This window comes from Sceloporus occidentalis, unplaced genomic scaffold (genome assembly GCF_023333645.1).
Source record: "Sceloporus occidentalis isolate IW3139 unplaced genomic scaffold, rSceOcc1.0.p SCAF_13, whole genome shotgun sequence".
Lineage (NCBI taxonomy): Eukaryota > Metazoa > Chordata > Lepidosauria > Squamata > Phrynosomatidae > Sceloporus > Sceloporus occidentalis.
In genome coordinates this window covers 17963240-17988593 of record NW_028316993.1, presented here as the reverse complement: position 1 = coordinate 17988593, position 25354 = coordinate 17963240, and the positions used below count along the sequence as shown (strand labels likewise).

Below are 25354 nucleotides of genomic sequence, written 5' to 3'. Positions count from 1 at the left end.
ACATGCCCCTGCTGATAAATTGCTTATTTGTGCCGGTTAGAAATGCATGTATTTGTGCCAACATTTCTCTTTTTGCTGCAGAGGTCACAAGTGAGAGAATATGATTTGAGGTACCTTTTGCTATTTTTTCCTACTGTGGTAACTGTGTCCACCACCTTTTGGTTTCTCTATGAATGACTATAGAGAGGGCTGGACTGGACACACCCCATGCAATCCCCTCCAACTCTGGGATTCTGCTACCTCACTGGAGTACATGGTTGCTTACTGTGCATACTTAATTGCGAGATTACCTCTATTTAATGATATCAGGAAATGTGATGTGGTGAAAGCACATGTGCCTCCAACACCACAGGCACATTAGGCATCCACTTTTACTCTTATACTCCATCCATGTGAACCTTTGAGGGGATGCTAGTCAATTTAAGGTATCTTAAAAAAATAGACGAGGGATGTGTTATCTATAACCTCTGGCTCATCACCTTTGTTTTCCTTCAAGTTTCTGTATGTTTCATATTAAATAATGGCTTCTGCCTTCTGTGTATTTTATTTAACAGATTGGTAATAGACAAAAAGAGATGGTGAAATTAAAAAGCCTTTAATTATCTGAGACCTGTATGTATATGTGTGTATCCTACTTTCTCCAGCTTTAGTTCTTGACTGAATCCAGATGAGATTGAAGTTAACATAAGGTCTTTGACCAGATGTTAATTTCACTGGAAATAGGTAAAAAATAGCAGGCATTAGTAACTAAACATTTCACATACTTATGTGCTTATTGACTGGGGGGAAAGAGAGATGGAATGAATCTATTAGCCAGGAAACCAAATTTTGCTTTGATTCTGGTGGAAACACCTGGTGTTTGTTGCTTTTGTAGAGGATCTTGTTTTTTCTGTTGAAAGGGTGTTTTCTGCATTACATAATTTCAGGTTGACTTTATGGTTTCAGTTAACAGCATGATTATGCTTTTGAAAATAGCAAGTGTGGCACTATTTCTTGATATTAATGTCTTCAACAACAAAGTGGTTCTTATTATGCCTGAATTTAAAATGCTTTTATTGGCTGCCAGGAGACCTGCTTACTGGTAGAGAGCAACTAAAAGCTGATGTTGTCATAAGAAATCATACTTCATCCCAGTGGTGCATATCTACACAAGTCCAGCTAATAAATTAGGCTTACAGTGTTTGACAAGAGGGCACCTTTTGAATCGCCAGTATTAATTAATTTTAGATTTACAACTCAACTACTCCCCAAGGGAGGTTATATAAATATTTAGTGATACAAGAGAAAAAAGAGAAATTGATCTCTTTCTTCAGAGGGCTCATGATCTCAGGCAGGAGCAAGTAGCTGTCCAGATGTTGTTGGACTGCAATCTCCATCAGTCTTTTAAGAAACAATTAAAAACGCATCTATTCCAGTTGGCTTTTTCACTTTAGGTAATAGTGTTTTTTCTCTGCTCCTTGCCCTCTGTTTTTCGACCCCGGATTAGTGCAATATATTGTCTTTTTCTTGCCCCTAGTGAATTGTGATTTGTATAGATTCCCATTCCTACCCCTAGTAATGATGTTTTTAAACTTTTTATATTGTGATGTTTTACTTGTATTTTATCGTTTCTTGTCTTGTAAGCCGCCTTGATCATGCAATTGGAAAGGCGGGATATAAATAAAAATTATTATTATTATTATTAGTCCTAGTAGAGCCAATGGAGAGGGATGGAGGAGAAAGTAGTACAGTAACATTAAGAAGACAAGATATTCTTGGTTGCAAGAAGGCCTTCTAATCTAATTTTGGCGCTTCTGTTCTGATGTGAAGCAGAAATTAACTCACACAAAAGGAAGTTTACATTTGCTAAACTAATTCAATTAAATGTACTAAAAGTTCTTGAAAAGACCCTGCAAGTGAGACATGCAGCAAAATGATGAAAAGTGAGATTTTCTGGTCCAGGCTTCGACATGTTATGACCTAACCAAGCTAAGTGTAAGACTGCTAAATCCGAGACTGTATTCAGTCCTTGCTGGACTTTTTGGGTTACCACCTCATTCCCCTCTCCTTTTTGGTGCATCTCCAGTGTGGAGGATTGTCTTTTGACTATTAATAAAGACCCACATGTGAAGAATGAGCTTGCTCTTATTAAATAGAGCTATTCATTATACTTGTTGAGTCACTGAAAAAACTCTCTTGCGATCCAGAGACCCTCTCGAAACATTCATGGACTCTCCTGCATCTTCAGAATGTGCTTCAGATACCATCGGATGCTACATTCCCATCTAAGCTGACATGGTGGATATTCTTAGAGGACAGCTGCAACTGCCATGACACTGAAGCATTTTATCCCTTATCAGCATTAATCTGGGGAGCAGGTCATGATCCTGTCATAGCTGATCACTCATTAAAAGAAGAGTACACAATTCCTGTTTGTTTAGCTAAAACAAATAGCTTGTTTTGCTTCTTGTATCCTAATGGGGTATGCTTGTCCCTGACCTCAGAACATGGAAGCTTCATAAGTAAAGAACAGAGAGGGAAAAAGTAAATATAGGGAAATCACAATGGCCTTTGTGGTTGTCCAAGGGAGGCTGGGCACAATACTTACAATCCCTGGTAGGCTACCAGATAAGGGTGGTAGGCAGAGTTTGGAAAAGTAACTTTTGGGGCTTTAGTTCCTGCAGTCTGTCAGTTGTCATGGCTAGCCATGTGTTTGAGAGTGGGGTGTAGGAGTATTTCAGGTGAAAGGTGGAAGGAAATAATAATATAAGAACAGCAAGAAGGTAAATAGATTCTGTGTCTTTGTAAGTAAACAGGACTCAGTTTTCCATGAGACATTGTGAAGCCTGTCACCTCTGACAATTGCAGCAAGGGGCCAGCACTATATTGGAGGAGTTGCATACTACACACCTTTAAAATCATTTTTGGAACACAATTTCCCATACTCTCTGGTGGGGGTGTTGGAGTTGTGGTCCAAAAAGTAACACAAACTCTGGGAGCAGGCTGCAGTTGGTTTAGGCCACTAGTTGCCTTTTCTAAGGACACATCACTTCATGTGGGTGGGTGGTTTTTTCTGCAAGGATGTAAGCTGATGTTCAGAGGTGAAGTATCTCGTATATAAACATCCACACAACTGTGTGCAGAATGTGGTATGCACTTCTTGGGAGACTACAGGCGGGAGATGCAGCTTTCCCAAACGGCTGTCCTCCAACTGTCTTGATCTAACATTTCCACAGTCAGTTATGCCTGATAAAGTGATCAATAAGGGACCAGTCAGCCACTGCCCAGTTCAGTTGTCAGTATAAAAGAGCATGAGCCAGATTTTACCCCCTAGTTATTTCCTTCCCCAAAATATATGTGAGAAGGCAACACATGAAATGGGGCTGGGAGATTACATAATACCAGATTGGTTGTTTGCTTTAATGCAGTGATTTCTCATCATGTGATCACTGATTTTTGTTTTGGACTCCAGCTCCCAGAATCCTCATTTCTGCTCTGCTGGCTGTGGAATTTAGGAGTTAGAATTCAGCAACCTCTTGGGACTGAAGGTCAGGAATCATTGCTCTAACGGTTTCCATGTTGTTGCCCATGTTTAAGAAGAGATGGTACCTTTGGCTGAGGAGTCCATCATTTTCCATACATCCAATCAAAAGAAGAGGAACAATTTGGAGAGGAGGGCTCTTTTACCCTCTATGTTGTGCTCCTTTTGCCACTGCTTAGTGCCCAAAAAGCTGTGGCAAATGGGTATGTGGGAGAGGAGGGTGGCACATGAGAGAGGTAAGAGGTAACCACCTGCTGGTTCTTCTGTCCCATTGCATATTGGATGTTCCTTGGAGGCTTCTGTTGAATGTAAAGCTTAACCCTTAGTCTCTTTGAAGAGCCAGTGGTGTAGTGGTTACAGTAAGAGTTGGCAACTGTTGTGAATTAGTGGGTCACATTGGTCCTAGGGAGCCTTGGAGGAGTGTTCCCCCTCACTACTCTCAGTCTGCATATTTTGGGAAAACATTGCACTCTTTAGAAGTTGTAGTGGGTGCTTTTGCCATGGTTTTGGTCTTCTCTGGGTCAAGTAAGGGCGTCTTTTCAATGGGACGTGACTTGGCAGTCAACTTTTGAATCACGTCTTACTGGGAAAAAGGCCTCTCCATGGCTTAAAGTAGACATGGGAGGTTTTTGGGGGCAATTTTCTTTGAAGCCAGAACTTTCCTAATGGTTAGGTTAGAGTGTTGGACAAGGGCATGAATGAGGTGATTTTAAGTCCTGGTCCCCACTGACTGGTCTTGGGCTGTCACTTGCTGTCACCAAGTGATGATAAAAATAGGGAAGGTGGAGCCACACATACTTTCTTAGCTCATAGGAAGAAAGAATGTATATTGTAAATAAATCTAATAATTTGAAAGTTCCTACAATGAGTTATGTTGGTAAAAGACTGGCTGCTTCTCCCTGTTTCTTTCCCTTGCATTTAATATGATAAGCACAGGAGGCAGTGGTAGGGATGAATGCAACTGAGGCAAAAGATCAGAGTGGTAGAGAAGGGACAGGCTATTCTGTCCTTCATCTGTACTCGACATATAGATGCAGGAGACTGCTACAGCATGGCTTTTAGTTCTCTCAAAATAAAGCAATAAAATTTCCCTCCAAATCTTTGGGAGATCAGTAGTGTTTGTGGCCATATTGACATGGCTGTTTTATGTAATGCTTTGTTCTGTAAGTTCAAGAGGGCAACAGCTGTCTCTAGGATGCTTTGTATCATGCCTGCCGAGATTCTCTATGAAAGTGGTATACCTGCCTCTTGTTTTGTAATTAGCTGCTTCAAGTAAGGTCTTGCTTCCCTCTTCTGAAAAGATTGGTCTGCCCTGGCAGAGCATCCTCCAGGTAATTCACAGGACCAAATATCTAGAGAAGTTGAATTACCTGTTTTGCTTCTGTTGGATCCTCAGAGCCCAGAACTGTGTTGGAAGATTATCATTTCTTCTATGTGCAGAGGATGGAGGGAAAGAAAAAGAGCCTAGCAACTGGGAATTTATGTTGAGGGAACCAATTTGTCTCTTGTGTGGCAGTCCTGATCTGAATTTAGTCCAGCCGCGTATGTTTTTAGCTAAACTGTGGACATGGGGTGATAAGGTCTTTTGGATATTTCAGCACAAGAATTATATGTGCATAGCAGGAAGCCCCATCAAGCAGCTAGATGCAGCATTGTATGTTATTGTAGCTTCTTAACCAAGCTCGGGTCTACAAATGCATCTGACTGCATCCCCATAGCCAGATGTGAAATGATGATATCAGATCTGAGATCCACCAGGTTCAAAGGTGTGTGGATGGGTTTGCAGGTCATTACACTACACTAAGCGTTTGTTGGATTGCAGCTAGTAGTGTGTCACAGCAGTGCAGTGTCAAGGGTCCAAAGCACACTGCAGAAATAATCCAGTTTGAGACCACTTTAACTGCCATGGCTCAGTGTTAGGGAGTCCTGAGAATTGTGGTTTATTGTGGCCCCAGAGCTCTCTGACAGAGAATGCTAAATGTCTCAGAAAACTACACTCTCCAGAATTACTTAGCATTGAGCCAGTGCAGTTAAAGCAGTCTCAAACTGGATTGTTTCTGCAATGTGTTTTGGACCAAGTTTACAGATTCATGGATCACTGTGTCCAAGCTACTCCTGTCTAGGAGTGGCCACAGCTGCTGCAGTGCTGCACCTTCCAAAGCTGGTAGTGAGTGCTCTTTGCTGCTTAAGCCCCTTGGGATTGCTAGTAGCAGAACTGAATGCAAGATCATGTTGGAAAGCCCTCCAATATAGTGTGTGGATAAGGTTGTCTTTTGGGGGAAGTGACTAAAGGATTTCTTCTAGTGATCTTGCTGACATACCAGGCAACATTGCAAAAGAATTTATTGTATTAAAAGTTAGAGTGTAAACTTAATGGCTTGTGGAATTCTGCCGATATAAGAAAAAAACTTACTTTTTTATTTATCACCTTCAGACTGCTTTAGGAGGCTGTGCCTTTCCCAGTGGCTGTAATTCACCACTGACTTAGTGCCACATTTCCATATTGCCAAATGTGTATTTAGTTTATGTTAAGCACTGCCTTAACATTATCTTCATGTGCATGTCTGCTATATATATATATATATTCCCCTAATGGCGATTATTTCTCTTGAATTATCCAAACATGAAGAACCAGGGTAGTCTGGTAGATAGTGCCAGACTTGGCATGAGTTCAAATCCTAGTTCAGTAATATATTCACTGGATGGCCTTAAGCAGTTGCTGTCTCAGCTTTTATGTAACATGGGAGCAGTAGTCATTCTTGCAGATTGTCAAGGGAAGGGAAATAAGAGATTTTAAATGCTGTATAAATGAGTAATGGGTAGCAGAGTCTTATCACTGTGCTCATTGATTTGCTCATCTAGAATAGAGCACTGGAATGAGAGGCCACATTTTGTGTGTGAGTGTGTGTGTACACACTATGTGTGGGGAACTGTGACCTTCCAGCTGCTGTTGATTTCTATGTCCCCAAATCCCTAATCATGGCTAACCAATTTTGATTGTAAAGATATAGCGGTGTTAGTCTGTGGAATCAGTATGTAGAGACTTCTTGTAACATCTTTGAGACTAACTGAAAGAAGTTGGCAGCATGAGCTTTCAATGCATCTGAGGAAGTAGGCTTACTATATATATTCGACTGTAAGTCGACCTCATGTATAAATTTTGGGGCCAAAATTATGGATTTTGCTATGACCTGTGGATAAGTCAGGAGTAAAATTTAGGGGCCTATAGCAAAGGATCTAAAGGATGAAGCAAAGCAAAGTCGAAAAACTTACAAAATTCCAACAGATATAACTCTTTGTACTTACTCTTAAGGCTGGATGGATGACAGAATAGAGGGGTTCAGTGCTTCCAGGACAGATTATACTATTGCTTTTCCTCAGGGGATGGTTCCTTCTTTTAAATAAGAGTTAAGATACAGAACTTACATTGACCCATGGATGAGCTGACTCAGGTTTTTTGGGTCTTTTTTTGACCTAACTTTCTAAACTTAAGAGTATATATAGTAAGTCTACAAAAGCTCTCTACAATTTTGATTTTGTATGATGTAGCTAAGTTTTCCTATTTTAATCAGAGGTGTAAAATCACTTCAACCCTTTTATTACAAATTCTGGTTATGAGGGCAAGTCCTGATTAACACCAGTTACTCATGCAGCATTATGGCACATGATTTTCAACCAGGGATTGCTGCACTCCAGATGTAGATTGCAACATCAATGAGCCACATATCCAGTGGTGAATAAACTTGTTAGTGTACTCCACATCTGGAGAGCTCCCTGACTCCTACCCCTGTTTTAAGTAATGACGGGGAAGGATTTCCATGCAAAAGCTGGAAGAGAGTGGCACGTGTCTAGGGTTATAACTGTGGTTGGGAATGTTACATCTGCTCTAGGCCTCTGGGAGGATTTGTAAATAACTTCATCTATTTCTGTTATAAGCGGTCTGTTCCCAAAACAGAATGTGTGTGAGAGATGTGGTAGGAATGAGAGAGAGAAAGGGAGGAAGATGCATGGAATCTCATTGCTGGATTGGATTGAAAGGGTGCAGAATTTGAGGTGAACTTTTGGCAAGCAAAATGAATATTTAAACATTTTAATGAAAAGGAGAACAAATTAATTACATCTTTGAGGGCTTTTTTTAAAAAAAAATACTCTAAAGCATGGTTTGATAGTCATCATATTGAAGATGTGAAGAAAAATCTACCTCATGGTCAGTGTTAGCAATGAGAAAGAATAGTTCTAAATTTCACAAAGAAGCGATCACTTTAAACAGCCATTGTGCCAATGTGATAAAGAAAAAGCTGGGTTTTGACAGTAATGAAAACTCAATTCACAGTTCTTTTGTAGCTCTTGTAGAACAAAAACGTTGCTTAGAGAGCTGCCTACTCATCCCTTTAATGATTACTTTCTTCTTGATTATTATAATATGAAAGGTCTTCAGTTCATTTCTCTTAAAAGCTGTATTCTTTCTCACAGTCCTGTCCTCTTTCACTCATTCATATTTGCTGCCAATATTTTCCAGTCTCTTGGGTGGGGAAAAGGGTGGCATTTATGTGGGCTAGTTTTTAACCAGAGTTTGAAATGAATCTGTGCAGTGTGTGGTTAGCATAGTAACAATTTCTAGAGGGTTAGGTATGTTGTAAATCTAACACTCTCGTGGCCCTTAAAAGACATGTTGGCTTGTTATGAGTTGCTGTTAAACACAAGTCAGGTTAAGAAAGGTTATCATAAGCTTTCATTCATTTCCGTCAACTTCTTTGGAGGTATGAAGTGTTATCCTGAGTTACAAGTTATCTACATGGTTTGGAGGGGGACAAATAGGAACTCACAACTATATGTTTACAGGGAAATAAAGTATAGGCGATGATAAATGTCCCATTAATAGTGGTAATCACATATTTTTTTCATTGGGTGATAATACTAATATCCTTGTATTTGTAAATTGTTTGTTGAGCAATGAAAATGTACATGAATTCGGTTTGGATAATGAAGAAATCAGAAGAGTAAAAGAGTCCCCATGATTGGAGGATCAGTCATTGAGCAGAATGGAGACTGCAGTCAAGAAATCAGAAGAAAACTAGGACTGAGAAGGGCAGCTATGTAAGAGCTAGACAAGACCCTAAAGTGCAAAGAAATAAAACTGAATACTAAAGTTAGGATAGTCCAAGCAATTTTATTTGCCACCACCATGTACAGATGTGAAGGCTGGACAATGATGAAATCTGATAGAAAGAAAATGAACTCACTTGAGACGTGGTGTTGGAGAAGAGAGTACTGTGGATGGTCAAAAAGATAAACTGTAGGTCCTGCAACAGATGGAGCCTGAACTCTCTGGAAGCCAAGATGACTAAATTGAAGCTGTCATATCTCAGACACATCATGAGAAGTCAAAACTCACAAGGAAAGACAAAAAGGCTAGAAAGAGTGGAGGTCAGTAGGAAGAGAGGAAGACGGCATACTAGATGAATAGACTCAGTCAAGGAGGCCAGGGCCCTGAGTATGCAGGACCTGAGCAGAGCAGAACTGGTGAGGACAGGGGACTTGGAGGTGTCTCATTCATGGAGTTGTCATGAGCCGAAGTTGACTTGAAGGCAATTAACAACAAAGTTGTTTGTGAGTTACATAATTTAACACTTCATCTAATTGAAATAGGGGACTGTTGTCCATGTTGCTAGTCTTCAAAGTATCACAAAGATTGCACCAACCAGAAATGATGCAAATGTTGAGAAGGTAATTTGTATTTAGGATGAATGGCAGGCAAGTGGAAAGTCTGCTTCTCATCTTTTAAACATAAAAGAATACATAGAAATTGACGTGGTGCAAGGTAATTCTAGAGACTAGAAAGTTAGTGGGAAAGGGTTGGCATGTGAAGTTAATCCTTAAAGCTTCACCAGGGCTATCCTAAAGAAGAAGAGTTCTCCCTCCGGTCTATCTGCCTTGGTCCAGGCCTCAGAGGGAGAGAAGAATGCTGGTCCTGACCCCCCCACCATTCCCTTCTCCTTTTGTGTCATGTCTTTTTAGATTGTAAGCCTGAGGGCAGGGAACCGTCTATTATCCCCTCTGTTGTAAGCCGCCTGGATTCCCAGTGATTGGGCGGCATATAAATAAATCTTATTATTACTATTATTATTATTGTGCTAATACAGTAAATGTAATTCAGTTATGTTTTATCTTGAAGGAGGGATATTCTTAGCTTTAAATTCTTTAAATTTATGTTTAAATATATGTGTTCCACCACAACAGGAAAAAACCCACAAACCTTAAACGAGGACAAAAAATCCTGTTTATGATTTAAGTTCCCTCCCAGTCCCTGTTTAGAACAATCCCTGTTTAGAAATAGGGGTGGAAAAAGCTGCATGTGTCTTTGAAAACCCAGTTTCTTAACCTCCTAATCTAGGTAGATAAATAAAATCCTTCTCTTGTTTTTCCCTCTTGCTTTTATAAATTCATTGCTGTAATATGATGGGAGGAGTGGGGCACAGCAAGAGGCTGTCCTTCAAGGTACTGGGGGGGGGGGGAGAGAATGTGGCCCCCAAGCATTGCCTTCTGCCCACTTCTTCTCTGTGCCATGCTCAGTGCACACTGCAAGAATGCAGAAAATGGATGCAAAGAAGACATCACACTTAGTGCCTTCTCTTAATACTTTTAGATGTAAAATCTTGTAACCTAGGAGTTAACTATCATACTCCAATCATGAATTAAAATAAATAGCACAATAGTGATTTGCCTTTTGTAAAACAGCTGATTGTAAAATTAATAATTAGGTACACATGCATGTAATTATTAATTTCATTATCAGGTGTTTTAATAAATGCACATTAGGTACACAAGGATGGCAAAGCAACATGGCGGAGTGGTTTGGGTGTTGGACTGACTCTGGAGACCAGGGTTCAATTCCCAACTTGTTTAAGAATATGCTGCCCAAATATACAGATCCATCTGTAGCCTCAGGGGAAGGCAATGACAAACCTCCTCTGAACAAATTGTGTCAAGAAAACCCCATGATAGCTTGGCCTTAGGGTCGCTATATGTTGGAAACAACTTGAAGGCACACAACTACAATGAACACATGAATGTATGGTTTCTTAACTTCATCTGTAGTTTTTGTCATTCCCACTTGGATGAAGTTGGGTATATTAACAATGATTAATGCGTTGGGAACCTCAAGTTGCTTAGTGGATGAAAAATTATTTGAAGGAGAAAAGCATATTTATGTTTTTACTTCTTCTATCCCCCAGTGAACTTTAAGGTGGCCTCCACAGCTCCCTTTCTCTCTCTTTTTCTTACAACCATCCTATAAGGCAAACCAAGCTGAGAGAGACTGAGTGAACCAGGGTCTTCAGTTAATTTTATGGCTGTGTAGGATTGCTTCCGCTAAGTCACCGTCTAATTATTTTACATCAAATAAACACATCATAATCAAATTTGTCGCATATTTCACTTTTTCAGTTATCATAGCCACCTCTCTCACGGTTTAATAAATTAGGTTTGCAGTGGTCTCTCCCTTTGCATTGCAGTTTTGCAGGGTAATTAAAATAAACAGATTTTGATGCATTCCTACAGACACGTCTCAGTGAATATTTACCTCACTCTTGATAAAACCAAAAACTTATTGTATTTGTGGAATTAAATTTCAATGGCTCAGCACATTTGGAAAGATGTGTCTTTGAGACAAAAAGAGTTTTGTACAGCAGAGGATATTGATTTATGTAAATATTTTGCTCCCCCCCCCCCCCCCCGGCAATAGAAAAGCTTCATAGTATATAGACTGAAACAGCTCACAACATAGATGGGAGTAAAACAGCTAGAATGCATTCATAATAGTAAAACCAGCTATGTAAAATACCTTATTAAAATGTCTATTGATTTAAAACATTTTGAAAGCATTTGGAGATAACAGTGATAAAAATATCATACTCTCTTTTTACAGAACCATCCATAGCAACCAGTTAATAGCTCAAAACCTATCAAAATAAAAAATTTAAAACTCTTTTGCTGCTTCTAGAAGGAGGAGAGAGAGAGAGGGGGGGACTAACCTAGCTTCCATGGAGGGAGTTTGACAGACTGGGTGCATTTTACCAAGAAATGCATTCATGTGTTCTCACTAAATATGCCTCCAACAATATAGAAAGTTGCCTGACATTATGTTCCCAAGATTCTGGTTGGCCTTATTTGTTCTTTATTTGCCATACATTTCTAGTGTTTCTACAACTCTCCAGTGCAGTTAATATAAAGGAATGCCTAATTTCAGTAATATGGATTCTTTATTTTTTATAAAAGGGTTGCAAGTAGGGGGCAGTCAATTGCTGAGATTGCTAACCTCAAAAATCTCTTAGTTGCATTCATCCCACAGGATCTACTCTTGAGTCAGTCATTCGAGTCATAAGACCTTGGCTGTTGTCATTTGCCATCAAGTTGGATTTAACTGATGGGGACCCTATGAATGAGATACCATCAAGTAAACCTTGTAACTGAGCAGCTCCAAGAGACCAACATAAAAGTAAAAAGTAAGCAATGAATTTGGCAGGAACAGTCAGGACTACTACTTTGTAATCCTACATTTTCAGCTGTTTTTAAAATGTCCCAGGTTCTGACGTCTCCTCCTTTTCCCTCCTTTTTTATTTGGCCTGTGTCACTTGCTGCAAACTGAGTTTGAAATGCAAAAGTAAGAGGGAGCAAACAGGAGCGGGCAGACCTTTCCTATAGACTGAGGCAAAAGCAAACTGCTGCATTGTCTTCTAGCTTGCATATTCTTCCTCATGAATAGCATTTGCCATCTCAACCACATTCTGATGTTGCTTGGCCATACATATCTCAGTATTCATTTGTGAAGTCTTGGAGAGTATGGTAGTGGTAAACCATGGGTTTGTGCTTTTTGACTAACCTTATGCTCATATATAATCTCATATCTTTCCTATAGACATGGCTTCAAATTTGACTGCTAAAAGCCTGAGCAGATTCTTTTTTAAAATAATTGCAAGTTGTTGCTAGTTTCAGAGGAGGTTGCATTTTGGTGTCAGCTTCAGGACAGTGGCAGTTAGTATCAGCTTGAACACTCTGTCCCTTGGGGGAATAAAGATCTGTTTATTTTGTCATGCCTGTTCTGTTCAATTTTACTTGACACTTGTAGAGCTTTGACACTGTGCCATTGTATTATTGACTGTTTCGCTTTGTTCTGTAATGACAGATTTTAATTTTAAAGTAAATTTTAATTGGGCTGCTTTTCTGCTGTCTCGGTCTTAGATTTTTACTTTTGACTATTGATATTGCTTAACAGTTGCATATTTTTTAATCTTGGACTGCCTAGGATCGAACTCATGACGTTATCGCTGCAGTAGCAGCATTTAACTACTGCACCATCAGGGCTCCTGTGCCAGCCAGGGTGTTCATGCTACACCTCTAAACATGTACCAGGGAATCTCAAGTTTCTCCAAAAGACTATTGGATTCCATAGTGGTGAGCATGCTTCCTTGAAAGATAGTTTTGTCCCTCTGTTGTTAAATCTTCCTCATATTGCATGATTAAGTGCAAGCTTCATTAAGCTGGGGGCTTTTCTAGATATGTTGACTACAACGCCATTGTTCTCAGCTATCAAGTACATTGATCATGCTAGATGATGATGGTTACAGTCAATTGCATTTGGAGGGCACCATGTTAAGGAAGGCTGTTTTTATCTGCTCTCTGTTTGTATAAGCTGTCAGGCACAGGGAGTCCTAGGCAAGGGTTTGCAAGAAGTGACTACCCTAAAATGTGCCACATAAATCTCTGTAATGGACAGATTATTTGTGTCCGTGGTAGAGGGGAATATTGAGGGTAGCTTTCGAATACATATGGCAACATCTCCCAACCCCAAGATGTTTTGGGCGTTTATCACACGGAGGTTTTTGGTGATTTTTGGAGCTCAGATTCAGGGTGACTGCGGGTCCACAATGCGAATTCACATCATAACGTGAATGTGTTATCAGACAAGATTCCTTTCTATGGGCACTTCTTCCGTGGTGCTTCCACAGTGATTCCAAAGTGACCCCTCATTTTTGTAAAATCGAGAAAAAAAGTGAATTCACATAATTTGCTTTGAAGCTCACTTTGATTTCACTTTGAATTGGTCTGATGTGGAAGATCACTCCGATATTGCCCCCCTTGGCCCCCTGTGTCCAGCTCCTTCATCCTCCTCCTCTTCCTTCATGCCATCTTGTCCTCTCTGTCACCCTGTGACCTATCTCATCATCCCCTGCCTGCTCCTTCAGTCCGATCCTGGCTCCAGTGACCCCCTGCGACCTATCCCATCATCCCCTGCCTGCTCCTGCATCTGAATCCTGGCTCCAGTGACCCCCTGCGACCTATCCCATCATCCCCTGCCTGCTCCTGCATCTGAATCCTGGCTCCAGTGACCCCCCTGCAACCTATCCCATCATCTCCTGCCTGCTCCTTCAGTCCGATCCTGGCTCCAGTGACCCACTGCGACCTATCCCATCATCCCCTGCCTGCTCCTGCATCCGAATCCTGGCTCCAGTGACCCCCTGCAACCTATCCCATCATCCCCTGCCTGCTCCTTCAGCCCGATCCTGGCCCCAGTGACCCCTGCGACTTATCCCATCATCCCCTGCCTGCTCCTTCAGTCCGATCCTGGCTCCAGTGACCCCCCTGCAACCTATCCCATCATCCCTTGCCTGCCCCTGCATCTGAATCCTGGCTCCAGTGACCCCCTGCAACCTATCCCATCATCCCCTGACTGCTCCTTCAGTCCGATCCTGGCTCCAGTGACCCCCCTGCAACCTATCCCATCATCCCCTGCCTGCTCCTGCATCTGAATCCTGGCTCCAGTGACCCCCTGCAACCTATCCCATCATCTCCTGATTGCTCTTTCAGCCTGATCTTGGCTCCAGTGACCCACTGCGACCTATCCCATCATCCCCTGTCTGCTCCTGCATCCAAATCCTGGTTCTAGTGACCCCCTGCGACCGATCTCATCATCCCCTGCCTGCTCCTTCAGTCCGATCCTGGCTCCAGTGACCACCTGCGACCTATCCCATCATCCCCTGCCTGCTCCTGCATCTGAATCTTGGCTCCAGTGACCCCCTGCGACCTATCCCATCATTCCCTGACTGCTCCTTCAGTCTGATGAAGGATGACAGCTAAGGAGCGGGCAGGGAAGGAGGACAACGTCTAGAGCCCCACTGAGCATGCACAAGGGTCCCAATTTGAATTGTTGAATCTTCATGGTATGCACCGGTGTGGTAATACAATTTGCACTCACTCCGTTTTGCATGAATCTGCATCAGGTGACTTGCCTTGGATTTGATTCCCCCTCGATTTGGAAGGGCAACCAGGTGTGATAAAACATTCATGTTATAACGTGAATTTGCATAGCTGAACCAGGAGTCACCCTGGATCTGACCTGCAAAAAGCCCCGTGGGATATACTCCTTGGTCATCTGGAAGGCATGAGTGTAGAAGGGTGATGCCATACTGTTCTTGTTTGGGTTTTTAAAAACATTTGTAAAGCATGAGGTCAGGGAAAGATGCCGTATGAAAGGGTTTCTTGAAGGCTGAGCATTCTTGAAAGCCAGTACTCTTGAGAGCCAAGGTATTTCTTCTGTTAATTGGGAACACTTGTGAGTTGTTGGCAGAAGTTCCACATGTGGAGTGCTTGAAGAAAGGAATAAGGACAGGTCCCTCTGCTTCCTCCTTAAATTGTATTGTACAGTTATCATTTCCTGCTTTACACTTGAGTATGATCAGATGAAGAGCCTTGGCATTAACAAGTGGCCTCTTTTGGCTTCTGTAACTCCCCCCAGGAGATTGAAACCTACATGTTTCAAGCAGTAATAGAATTGTCTGCAAGCTCTAATTAAGAGTGTCAAAGGACCCCTTAAATAGCATTTCCTTCATCTCTTTCCCAGCCTTCCACTCTTAGCCCCTAGCCTTGCAGTTTGCCACCAAAAATAGTTGCTGCTCACTCGCATTTTGTTCTCTCATTACGAAAACAATAACTTGCAAAGTCAACTAGTGCTGTTGTAATGCTTCCCAAATTAAACACCTCTGGGATTAGTGCTTAATATAGACCCTAAATAAGGTCTTTAAAAAACATTTTAATGCCCCATTTCTGTCCACTTTGGCTTGGCATTTAATTAGGAGCTTGCTAAATTGTATTTTGAAAGATTATCTGATCTTTTTCAATTTTTGTGGTGGAGTGAATAGTGAGTCAGGAGGCCTCTGACTACCATTCTCAGTTTTGCTGTTGAGACTATGGCTAGCTATGGGTAAGGCAGCGCTCTTGCTTGCTAATGCTTTCCTTGTTTGCAAAAGGGGAAGAATAATTAACCTTTGCCACAAATATGATGAGGCTTAATTTAGTAATAACTTACAAATTTCCTGCAACAGATTGGCTACTGTACTAACCTGGTCTTCTTTATTATGAGTGGGGTTTTTTCTTTTCCTTCTCCAAAAGACAGATTCAGGGTTTTTTTGTGGTAATTGTTCTAGAAACAGTACTGAGCGTGCTGTCTTGGATTCTACAACCTAGATTCCTAGAACCTCATATTTTCTAATAATAAATTGTGTAATTGAGAGGAAGGAGTATGAGTTTATATGCCTCTTTGAAAATTTTACTAGTTCTTTGAAAGAACAGATGTGGGTTCCCCCCTTGAGAAAAGAGATGATGTAGGGCAAAAGGAAGTGTGGAGTTGTGCATTTTGAAAGTCAAAGGCCCCATACAGACTGCCAAAATAAAGCTGCTTCGGGTCACTTTGGAGGTATGCTGTTTAAATAATGTATGCATCCTAAGAGTCCGGAAGCTGTGCCAAAGCTGCGCTCCAGTCCTTAGGACTGGATCATGGCTTTGACGCGGCTTCCGGACTCTTAGGACCCATGCAGCATTTAAACAGCATACCTCCAAAATGACCCGAAGTAGCTTTATTTTGGCAGTCTGTATGGGGCCAAAAAGTAGATTGTGTGAAGATGTAGAAATCCAGTCAGTGGGAAGGGACTCAGGTTAGTTTGTGACTGCAAATGATTTACTCTTGAACTTAGAATTTTGGATCGCCTCCTATAGTCCTGTGTGTATATGTGTGTGTATGTGTCTTCAAGTTGCTTGTCGACTTAATGATGTCCCCATGAATTTCATAGGGTTTTCTTAGGCAAGGAGTACTCGGAGGTAGTTTTGCCAGTTCCTTCCTCTGAAATATAAGATACAGCACATGGCATTTATTGGCGGTCTCTCATCCATGTACTAACCAGAGCTGACCCTGATCAAAAGGGATAAGATGCCTTTAGAGTGTTCTGTCCTCTAGATGGACCATCTTCCAGCATCAACATCCATCATGGTCAATGGTGAGCTGTAGTCCACTGAAACCAGGGGGCAGAGGAAAATTAGGGCAGGGAGGGCTGCTGTAGACTAATAGCAAACTCATTCTCTGAGGCTGGATTACAGTTGGCCTTCTGCATCCAAGGATTCAACATCCACAGCTTCAATCATCCACAGCTTTAAAATATTCTTATTCATCATCATCAGTAACAAGAAATCAAAAAATCAAACCTTGATTTGCCATTTTATATAAAGGACACTATTTATTACACAATTGTGTATAATGAGACTTGACCATCCATGGATTTTAGTATCCAAGAGTGGTCCTAGAACCAAACCCCAAAGGCCCAGTGTATTACCATCTTCTGTCCATTTCAGAGAAGCATCAATAGGCATTTGGGGAACCCTAAGGCTTGTAGAAATGCAAAATGTATTTGGTGGGGGAAACCTAGAACAGGACAACAGAGACTACTAACCAAGCTCAGTGGGTATGATGACTTACTCTTGAGAAGGGAAAAATCAACATGTCATGTGTGTGAATAGAATGCAGGATTGTGTAGGAATGTGGCTGGAATCCTGATAAGGAAAACTAGAAAAGATCTGGTAGATATGGTGTCATTTCTTCTCTGATTTTAATGCAATTTGGCCTAAAATTCAAGTGGCAATTTAGCATAATTTGGGACCTTGGTGAAATATCAGTAAGCAGACCCAAATCTTGCTTCTCATCTTTATAGTCTGAACACTTCATTTCTGTAGTCCATATATTCACATACGCCATGTATCTGCCCCTTGCTTGAACTTTCACTGTCAAGAAACATCTCCTGACAGGCTGAAAAGTGCAATATTTCCCTAGTGGGGTCTTTCAACCACCATAGTGGTCCTGGTTGGCTAATCTGAGCAGAAGCCTTTGTATTTTTAATTTAGTGAGACTCGCAACTGTGAGTTCAGCCATCATAAATGAGGTGGAAGTTGTGGTTATATTAGTCCAAACCAGGATTAGGAATAAACTGCAGCAATCCTCAGGCTTACCTTTTCTGTTCTTCATATGAGGTTTTTAATTAAGTCCAAGTGGAAAAGTTTTACCTTCATTGAAGGTGGAAACCTCAAAGAGTTAAGTCCCGGTCTATTAGCTCTTTTCATTTGAACTACAGTTAACAAGTTTTGCCTGTATAGCACCAAAAGGCTTTTCCAGATGTAACAGTCTCCTCTGCCTAAGGTAGGGGTATTTAGCCTCACACAGGACAGAGCTTGCCTGGATCTCAATGCTGCAATACTTCGCTGCTACTAATAGATTTGAAATTTTATTGCCGGTGTTTTCTTGCCCTTTGTTTCTGGTCTCCACATGGCCAAGAAGTGGTGTGGCCTCAGCCTGCATTTCTATCCCTCCAGACCTTAATAGACAACATAAATAACATCTGAAACAAAATGTAAGTCTGTGCCTCTTAACATCATCATTTTTTTTATCTGTATGATTTTTTAACATCTTGTCTTAGTGAAGGAGCCAGTGAAGCTTTGGAAGCTTGTATTATATATTTTGTGCATTTTAATTGATCTGATAGAGGTATCAAAACTTTGTGGATTTAGGATTTTGTTCTATTTTGCTGCATGGCCAAGACAGATAAAAGTTATTCAAAACCAATAACATGTTTATCAGTAGCATTTTTACTCCTTCCAAGTTCTGGTTTGGGCAAGTCCCATCTGTCATTCAATCCCTGTGGATAAAATAGGATAACTCCATGTCTGTCACATCTGTTCTTCTGTACAAGTAAGCCTGAGGGCAGGGAACCATCTATTATCCCTTCTGTTGTAAGCCGCCCGGATTCCCAGTGATTGGGCGGCATATAAATAAATCTTATTATTATTATTATTATTATTATTGGAAGGTTTATTCAGAGGGGCCTTGCCTTTGCCATCCTCAGAGGCTGTGAAGGCGAGTCTTGCCCAAAGTCACCCAGTGGGATTCAATGGCTGAACAGGAATTTGAAACCTGGTCTAGTCCAGCACTCAAACCACTACACTATACTGGCTGTCATGTAGAAGATAGCAATACCAAAACAAGTTGCATGCCCTGCTTTTGTAAAATTAATGTACCGTTTCCGTATGTTAATCCTCAGTTTTTATTCTCTTAACAGCACCATTGGTGTTACTGTTTTATAATTTTAAGGGGGGATTATACACAAATGGAAAAAGGAGAGTTAAGAGTCCTCTTGGCTAAGCAGGGGTCGTAGCAACCAGGTGTGAAGTCAAAGCACTCTAAAAATGGATTTCAGATTATTTGCAAACATACTTAATGCAGCTTTTGTCAGCAATCCTCTCCTTAGAAGCCAAATGTACTGTTTCTGTCACCCAGGGTTGGATACATGGCAGATTCTTGGCTTGTCAAGCTTGTTGAACCAGATTTTGGCAAGGAATGCTACACGCTAGAATGAAGCGAGCTAAGCACCAGTCAGTGCCCACAGTCTTGGAATAGATTCTATAACAAATGAAATGTAACTGTTGGTCTTGACTTTTGTTTTACCTTTTTGGTTGCAAAATGTTTAGGCTGATTTAAGTTCTGTCAAAGTTGTGTTGATTTAAAAGGGTGAGCTATGAATCCTACCTGTCTCAAGTCTGCCAGAAATAGAGATAATCAGAGCTAGGGAAAGAGTAACTTTCCTTTGACTACAACTCCCAGAATCTGATGACCATCGCAGCCAGTAGCCATGCAGGTTGTGGGTTCTGGGAATTTCTGGGAGTTGTAGGTAACTATTTCAACTTCTTGGTCTGGTAGAATTTCCAATGCTTGATAACCTTTTACTCCTTTTAATTGCATTGAGTATACCCTCCCAAAGGAAATATTTCATAATAATATTTTGTATTTGTTACATGATTCATTTTGCTTAAGAAGTCAAGCGGATTTAGTGTTTTAATGGTTACCAGCAGCTAAGTGCAATGGTGAACGGACCAGATTTTTGCTTTGGCTAGAGAGTATACATTAGGCTTATTCTTTATCTCTCCTCGTCATTGTACAGCGGAGATTCCCAAACTTTGGTTCTCCAGATGTTTTGGACTCCACTCCCAGAATCCCAGACCATTAGCCAAGATGCTTGAGGCTTCTGGTAGCTGAAGTCCAAAATGTCTGGAGGACTAGCGTTTGGGAATCACTGTACAAGATATGATGCGATCTTACTCTAAATCAAAAGCACTGAAAGAGTTAAGGGGAAGGAAATCTTACCCATGCACTCAGTTAAAACTTTCAGTATAACTAATCAAACAATATAAACTATGTTGGAGTGTTTCAGTAATCAGTGAGAAATAAATATCTCTCCAGTGAGCCAAAATAGTATGTCAGTGCAATATATATATATCAGAAAGTCATATTTGTTCAATAGGTGAAGGTTGAAGGCTTCCCCTTTGTAGAGAGGCACACATCGATGCTGACCTTTGTGTCTCTCATTATCTTTGCTTTGCTTTGGACATAAAAATTGTTTAATCAAGGGCTAACGGGGGTGGCGGAAGGTTTACATTGGAGTGTAATGAATATAAGCCAGCCTTTCACATCCAGGTGCCCTCTAGATCTATTGGATTACAATTTCAAGAAGACCTTACACAGCTGTGGAGGGCATCAGGCTGAATAAAGCTGATCTAAGCAGATGCTGTGATGCTGGCTATCTAAACATTTATACCTACCTTGCTGTGACACATCACATCCTTTGATTCTTTGAATCACTTGGCTTGTGACTTCTTACATCTAACGTTCACTTGTGTGAATAATTATATTTGAGGCAGTTCAAACAGAACATTAAAAATGAATTCCCAAACAAAATTAACTTAGTATCCGTTGATGCAGGCTGCAGCTCATGCTATAATGCAGTATCATATGTGCTACTACAGTACTGTATTAGTGAAGACAGCCTTGGATCTGAAACTCAGGTCCAAAACACAATGCAGAAATGGTTCTAGTTTGAGGCCACTTTAGCTGCCCTGATTCAATGCTAGGGATTCTGGTAACGGTAGTTTTGTGAGATAGTCTTCTCTGTCAGAGAGCTCTGGTGACACAACACAACACAATTCCTAGGATTCCCTAGCACTGAACCAGGGCAGTTAAAGCAGTCTGAAACTGGATTATTTCTGCGGTGTGTTTTGGACCAAAGATAGACATAAAAGTATTTTCTTTTTCTTTCTTTGGGATAAAGGCTATACAGTAAAAATAAATGGTACCTCATTCAGGTTGTCTGTACAGTCGGCCCTCCATAGCCACAGATTCAACCATCCATGCTTGATGATTATTATTATTATTATTATTATTATTATTCCAAAACGCAAACCTTGATTTTGCCATTTTGTAAGGGACACCATATTATTGTGCCATTGTATTTAATGGGACTTGAGCATCCATAGATTTTTGTATCCATGGAGAGTTCTGGAACCAAACCCCAGTGCATACCAAGGGCCCACTGTATGTACCTTTCCAAATTAGTCACATTAACAAAATAAATTGCATGTTTTGTAAGTTTTCTGTGGAATGAAAAATGACTCCATGTCTTGTTTTCAAAACTATATTAGTGAGTTGAAGAGGAAGATCCCTATGTTCTTAACCTTACCACGTATCTCACTGACTTCTTGCTTGCATAGATGGCAGTCTGACATATCTTTTGAGTGAGGTGTGGGAGAATTTAGGCTTTGGATGCATAAGTTGGGAAGGGTTACAATTCCACAGTAGCTGTATAGCTGAAACTGGCAAGCAAGTTGCCTCAGGATCTTTTCGTGTAACAGAAGCTGCAAATTTAGTTTCACCCCAAAATGAAATCTGGAATGGAAGGCAGCTCATTGGAAAATCTGACATAGTACTCTGATGTATTTATGAACTTTCAAGATCTCTATTTTGTGTGTGTCAAGCTGAGTAAAATATGGCTTCATTGCTAATCAGTTTTAGAAATACTCAATTATTTTGTCTCTTAACAATCATCTTTATGATGGATGCCTGCTTTCATTTCAGTTGAGGCCACTGATACTGCTTTTCTTGTAGATGCTTGGTGTGTTACTGAAGCTATGATCTCTCTTTATTTTTACTTATTAAAAGAGGAAATTTTGGTGTTATATTGTTTTATGTTATAATTTGTGCCCACAATCTGGCTGTGCAATTTGCAGTAGTCTTTGCTTTGGAATTGGGTTCCAAAAGGAAGACCTGTCTCCTTTAGATTTGTTCGTAAAACGAACTCAGCAAAAATTATTTTGCATGACCTCCCCATGGATTTTGTATCCCCCCCCCCCCACACACACACAATTGAGTTTTCTGGAGACATTGATTGTCACGCTCACATATTGTGGTTCTGTAGGGACCACCAGAGACATTTTGGTTAGAAGTGGGGGGGAAAAAGTCAGTGTTGTAACAGATTGTTATTTTTCCTTTGGATGCTTCCCACAAAGTATAAGAAAAATTATGAATGAACTAGAACTTTTTCTGGATACTTTAATTCAGGCACTGCATACAGCAGAAGTAGTAGTGAGAGCCAGTGTGATGTAATGGTTTCGACATTGGGCTATGACTCTGGAGATCAGGGTTCGATTACCCACCCGAGCATAAAAACCCATTGGGTATCCTTGGGCAAGTTACACTCTCTCAGCCTCAGAAGATGGCATTGACAACCCTCCTCTGAATAAACTTGCAGAAAAAAACTAGGGCCTTCGGGCTGCCATAAGTAATGAATGGCCTGGAGGCACGCAACAACAACAAAATGGTGAAACTACCCCTCATGAGGTCCCAACTCAACCTTCTGGTCTTCTCCAGATGGACATGTCCCATCTTCATGGCACTGCTGATGGTTTCCCAGAAAGGGTTTTCCACATGCTGAGAGGTTAAAATGCCTCTTAGTAAGAACTTTGATAAATAGATTATAATATTACTGGTTCTATCCTTGTTGCATTTGACCCAGCCTACTTCTGGAATGGAGACAACATCTGAACCTCTGTGAAACTGAATTTGCCCTTCCAGGCCGAAAGGGATTCCCCCTTGATAGACAGGAAAATCTGTATGTGTGCCCCTACCATTTGATAGAGAGGGTCTGAGATTTTGATCACTGCGTATTTTAATAGTTCCCTGGAATAGAACAATAAACCAATCCAAAATGATGGTGCAGCCCTATTGGGCCTGTGTTGCTTTTCATGGAAAGGTGTTGGGTGCTGAAATGGCTTGCCATGCTAAAGGTAGTGCTGTAAAAATAAAGATCCCCAAACCATTCTCCCTGCATGTAGAAAACTAGCTTATAGGTTTCTGCTGGTAGTCCTTTTTTCTTAATTCTTCTGGAATAGTTCCAGCTGTAGACAAAGCTGTCTTTTTTCTTCTTCACTCGTACCATTTATTTATTTATTTATTTATTTATTTATTTATTTATTTATTTTTCATTAATAATTATATCTTGTGAAGCAGTAGACACAAATTGTTTGGCAATCTCCCTCTAAAAAAGATTGCAGAAAGCAACCTCTCCATCTCAGTTTGAACGTTGTAATAATGGATTTGTTTTGCTGATGACAATAGTGTTTAAAGCAAACCGTCTTCAGTATCTATCTAGTATTTAAGTATATGTAAATAGCATAACTATTTACACTTCTGCACCACATTTGGCAGACATTCAAATTTCCACTTCAGTTCCATTTTTGCAAGTGCGTGTGCATAGCTAGAAAGGAAAGTCAAAGCTGTTCCTTTTCTCTAGGTTAACATGCACAGAATCTTTATTTTTTAGTCTGGAACAGACTAGTGTATGGAGTCCAGATAAGCAGTGTTCATATACAGCAGCCATGCAGTGCTTGAGCAAGTTTCTTGTCCTCAGGACAGAAAGCCACAGTTCTTGCCTTCACACTCTCTCTTATTTAGATTTACTCTTTATTTAGGCAGATAGTGTTCTTTTGTTTTGGGTATAAGCATGTAGATGATGTACTGGTTCATTGGCCTATATAATTGTTTTTAGATAGTTGTAATTTTGAAATGTTGTGAACTGACCTAAGTGGTGCTAGTGCACCGGAAGGATAGTATATAAATGTTTTAATTAATACAGTAATAAAAATGACTAGAATAAAATTAGCCTCATACCGCTGTTAATATTCTACAGGAAGAAATTCACCTGCTTTCTTCAGAATTGGGCTGTAGTTTTTTAGGCACTCTTCTGACATAAGAGCTTGTGAAAGTTTCTTTTGGACTGCAGATCCCAGAATCTCTTAGGTAATATGGCCAGCAGTCATCTTGGTTGTGGGATTCTAAGAGTTTTAGTCCCCAAAGTAACCTTTCGAAGCGTTGCCATGCATCTTATTGATCTAAATAGGACCCAGTTTTGAGTAGACATATACATATAGACATGTACAGGATTGTATCATAAATTTTGCTCTTTCTCTTCTTTGAAATAGTGTGCAAGTAAATTTTGCATCATTACGGGGATGAGAGAGGATTGTACAGTCATGTAAAATAAGAACTATGGGACTCCCAAGGTCAGGGAGGGATATATTAAGTTGAAGAAATGCTGTTTCCTGACTATTATAAAGTGCTCCCCAGTGCTTTTTTACTTTTTAAGGCCAACTTCTAAAGCATGATCTATGTTTGTATACACCACAGAAATTGCACAACAATGTAAAAATACATAAATATGTTTCAAAAGAGAACCTGTTGTACACATGCCTACATTTTATAAACTGTCAACACAAATAAAACATCTTACCTTTACACCTGTGTTTAAAGGTCAGATAATCTCTCAAAATCCAACTGCATGATTCTGTAATTCTATGATTATAGTCACCATTTTTAAGGTGAGGACAAATTTCTGGAATAGTAGACATCGAAATGAAATCACTTGGAGCATGTGCAGGGTTCTTTCTCCTCATTTTGGGAGTCAGATTCTATGTGATTTTTTTTGTTTTGTTCTTAAACTCTTTCTTCAAAAACAAAATGCAGGTGGAATGTGCTGTTAATTTCTTCAGACCTGCCGAGTAAAGGTATTCTCCCACTTACTGCACAGTTTGTTTGTGCAAGAACATTTCGCCTAGACATAAAGTAGGGAGAAGGGCTAAATGGGGAATGAAAAGGCAACCTCTCACAGTCAAGTTTGCAGTCTTTTTCTCCCACCAAAGAATCAGAAGACTGTTTGTGGATCCCTCTCACATTCATTGTTGCTTGTCTTTTAGATTGTAGACTCTGTGAGCAGGACTCCTGTTCATCTTTTTAATATCTTATTTTGTATTTCTATTATACAAGAGTATTTAAATGAAGGACTGCTAGATTAAACAAAGCAATAAAATTATATAGCTTTCTGCATCGCTGAGAAAACTTAAAATGCTCTCCCAGCATCTTATTGCCCCTATAAAAAAGAAAGAAAGCTTTGTTGGCCCAGAAAAACCCAAATCCACAAAGCGTTCATGTTCTCCAGAACTTTTAATCAGACTAAATGTTAAGTAAAGTGGGGACGGATGTTGGCGGGGATGGGGAATAGCATAGGAAGCAAATCTCATATGCTTCAATTTTGCATATGAAAACTGGGATATGTGTGACCAAGGTATGTTTGCTGA

General features: G+C 40.4%; 2 protein-coding genes across 3 annotated transcripts in view; both read left to right on the top strand.

Annotated features, from left to right (window-relative positions):
- The window catches only part of MAN1C1 (mannosidase alpha class 1C member 1), a 168854-nt gene that overhangs the window by 32173 nt on the left and 111327 nt on the right, over positions 1-25354 (top strand). The window lies entirely within an intron of this gene.
- LDLRAP1 (low density lipoprotein receptor adaptor protein 1) overlaps positions 1-25354 on the top strand; it is a 184113-nt gene that overhangs the window by 158554 nt on the left and 205 nt on the right. The window lies entirely within an intron of this gene.